Here is a 3,804-nt window from a genome sequence, read left to right on the forward strand (position 1 = left end):
ATTAAACATACTGCAGCTGTAGGACTGGAGTCAGACGTCTAACGTGTAGGAGCCACTCAGATTTTATGCAGATTTGGTTTGGGACAGAAGTATGTGGACACATTTCTGCTCAAAACTTTCTTTGATTTTCTTTTACACATAAATTCAAATATTTCCACCAAGAAATGTGCCTGTTTCTCAGATTTCCTGTAAAACAACATCTGAAATGAGCAGGTCCTGTTTGCAGAGGGTCTCTGTGTAAAGGAATCCTCTGGTGGGGTCGGGATGGGGAGTGGTCTGTATTTATTACCTGTGTTTCCCAATAAAGAACCGTTATTTTTACGGTGCGTCCATCAGTCTCTTGCTCGTTGAAGCTGAAACCATTAGAGATGTGGCGCCATCTTGTGTCAGAGCTGCAGATTCAACAACAACACCACCAAGTTAAAGTCTCTGCATCTTATCTGCTGAGGTTAAACTTGGACTTGTCACCTGTTTGAACCTCTTCTGGAGAAAGTCACTTTTCAGGCTGGAGGTTTTTAGGATTACTTTGCTGAGTCAGCTACAAATTCTCTTTTTGCTTTGTGTAAAATGACCTTGTGATTATTTATCAAGTTGTGACACATTTCTGTCACTGTGCAAACAGTGAAGTTCAGGTTCAATTCTGGAAGATTCCTGCTTTCTTTAGTTCAGTTTTTAAGAAAAATGTGAAACAGGTTTTACCTGTATTCTGTATTATAATGACGTCACAATGTAGCCGTGACACGTCAGAAAAGTAACTGGGCTGCTCATTTGAAGTCCACAAGCTCCATGTTTGGGAATTAATTAATACATTCATTAATTAAACTTTGAAAATATCTCACCTTTAAATGGCGACGTGGCGCAGGGTCGCTGGCGTCATTGCCATGGAGACGCATGTCCACACTCTGTCCCAGGTGAGAAAAGCAGAGAAATGTTCTGAGTGGGTTTCATTACAGACAGGGTTCTGTTTGTCAGCAGGTTCATTAACACGGTCTGAACTCACTGAAGGTGGACGCGGGTCCGCAGGGTCCATGTTCAGACTGTGAGGAAACGAAAAGGCGTCTGAATACTTCATCTTCATCACTGTGGCGTTTGTGCTGTAACTGGCACAAAGTTAAAACTGTAAAATGTGCAACATGAAAAGCCTCAGTATTACTGGCAGCAGTGTACTAAAGTACATCTGAGGTATTTTGGGTATTTGTGGTTTTAAGATGCACGTGGGATGAAACAGTTAAGGACGAGCTGCAGAGGGAGCAGAAAAACACCGGAGGCTGGACGACGGTTCTCCATCAGACTCGAGCCGCTAATCCTCGTAAACAGCACGTGATCCACACTCAGACGTTCGAGAGGCAGCTGGACAACCTGGACAGGATCAGCGAGGTGAACGGAGATTCCAGCCCGCTTCTCGTCCAATCAAACTGTCCCTCTGTCTCACGCTTCCTGTTGGTTTGGTTGGTTTTCAGTGTCTGCGGGAGACAGCGTCGGTCGGCAGCGTTAACCTCAGCAGAACAGACAGCTGACGTCCCTGCAGCGGCCGTGAGGACAGACAAATTCATAGAGAGCAGCTAAAATGCTACACATGACCAAAGTCTGTGAGTCCACACGTTGGACATTTGGATTCAGCTGTAGATGTGTAGAAATGTTGGGCCTGAGGACAGATCACCTCAACAACGACTGGGCTTTGACCCCCACGTGTCTGTTGTGTGTTTCAGGGAGCAGATGTTGGCCCAGCATCAGCACCAGTTGTCTGGTCACAGTGGATCAGAAAAAAAAAGGGCAGGGTCTGTCCAAACTGAATCTTTTCAAACGCTGCCCTGGCTGCGTCCGACTCGTCTCAGTGTTGTCTCCTGTCTCTGTATATGGACAGAGGGCTGCCTTGGTCCTGGAGGACCCGGGGAAGCTGAAGAAGACCGCTCTTAGGTACCACCAGGCACGAGGGCTTAAAAAACTGGACCACCTGGGGAAGACAAATGGACATTACAGACAAATGAAAGAGACGTTGGACAAGAGGATTAAAAGTCTGCAGGTCAGACATGAACACACAGACTTTTACACTTACGATCTTCATGTAACTCATTTTTAGTCATAAACAGGAAATATTGACTTTTTTAGAGCAAGTACTTAATACTAAAAATTTCAAGAGGTACTTTTCATGTAGTGAAGTAGATTCTGAGGCCTTAACGTTCACAGGTGGATTAAGGCCCAAAGAATAAAAATAAATAAAAACTAGTACTTTTACATTTAGTTCTTTAAGTAGAATAAATCTAACTTGGTTTAGACTGGAGCTTCCCCACCTGCTACACTCTGCACTGTCCTACAGGTTTTAGTCTTTGTCACATTACAACGTTTAACGTAGTAATGAAACATCGGTTCTACTGTCTAGTTAGAGTCTTTGTTAGAAGAACGAGCCTCGTTCAAAAACTTTCCGTGTTTTCCGTGAGTCTGACTTCACAGGAAGTTACGGATCAGATGTATTTAAAACAAAGAAGACAAAACATCTACATCACAAAGAGGCAGCAAATATCATTAGAGGACAAAATGTTGTCAACGTGACGTGATGCAAAACAACCACAAATAAACTCAAAGTCAGGTCAAGGTCAATGGAGACAGACACACACAAACATCATGAACAGCCAAGACTGTGTCCAGGTTTACTTCGGGTTGTCCTCTTCATCTCCCTCACACCAGAAACGAAGTGGACAAAAACACTCACTCAGATCAGCTGATCCACGATGAGGACAACAGCGAGGAAATGTTGTTCAGAGCGAAGTCATTAACAGGGTGAAACGTCTTTGTCCTTCATCCATCAGACTGTACAATACTGTCTTCAGTCTGTCCTCTGTTGTTTTTACGCGTTTTTGCTGAAATATGCAGAAAGCGGGAGAAGGATGTGTTGGTCTAAGTGAGGTTCTCCAAGCACCTGTGTCTCTGTCTGTGTCCCGGAGTTTCCAGAGCCGCAGCAGCAGGTGGTGCTGCACATCACCGCCCAGCTGCGTCCAGAGGCTCGGAAGCTGTTCACTGTGACAGGATTTAAAGAAAAGCTGCTGTTTCACAAACATCACTGAAGTGACGATTGATCCTCTTGATATTGTTTTATTCTAATTATCGTCTTTGCTTGGATGACGTATTTACACTGAAATTGAAATTGCTTACTCACCTCATCCTCGAGCTTTGGTCCACAAAAATGTCCTGACCAGTGTCCCGCTTCACTTCTTTATACCAAGCCTGTCAATTCTGCTTCTATGGCAGAAATATGAGCCTCCTGAAGATTTCTCACAAACCTGTAGGTAAACACAAAGCTACCTGGGCTTCATGGCTAGAGAAGCAGAAGAAGGGTCTAAAGCAGGAAGCTTCTGGAATGAAGCTCAAACCAAAAAAGCCTCGTCGCATCCTCCTGGGAAAATGCTTTGTGTGAAATCATGGAGGCAAAATTAATTCCCAAGTTTGTCGCAGAAGACCTCGATAAATCCTCGGATGGAACGAGCTCAGAGATGTTCACACCGGACGTGCGGAGAACCTGTCTGAGCTGGTTCTAGGAGGAAGGTCTGGTGCTGCTGAAGGAGCTTCAGGCAGTAATGAAATCTAAGGTCACCGGCGCTGTGCATGTTACGTGTTCACAGATACAACTGTGCTCGTTTGTACACGCGACTTGTTGAAGACCAGATCTTCCATTTACAGATATTCTATACACGCGCAACACTTTCATGTAATTTGTCTCTACACACATTCACAATCCAGAGCAGCCAAAACAACCTCACAGATTGTTGGTCGAGCTGGTTCTGACAGAATGAGGATCGGAGCAGCAGC

The 3,804-nt window shown here is 44.6% G+C and overlaps 1 long non-coding RNA gene across 1 annotated transcript; it reads right to left on the bottom strand.

The window, feature by feature from the left end:
* Positions 1-258: 258 nt before the first annotated feature.
* On the bottom strand, positions 259-3,139 carry LOC137101047 (uncharacterized). Its single transcript, XR_010910980.1, has 4 exons — positions 2,711-3,139; positions 1,001-1,954; positions 840-902; positions 259-392 (listed from the first exon to the last, which is right to left on the bottom strand). It is a non-coding gene; the product is annotated as an uncharacterized lncRNA (long non-coding RNA).
* Between the last annotated feature and the right edge of the window lie 665 nt (positions 3,140-3,804).

This window comes from Channa argus, chromosome 16 (genome assembly GCF_033026475.1).
Source record: "Channa argus isolate prfri chromosome 16, Channa argus male v1.0, whole genome shotgun sequence".
NCBI lineage: Eukaryota > Metazoa > Chordata > Actinopteri > Anabantiformes > Channidae > Channa > Channa argus.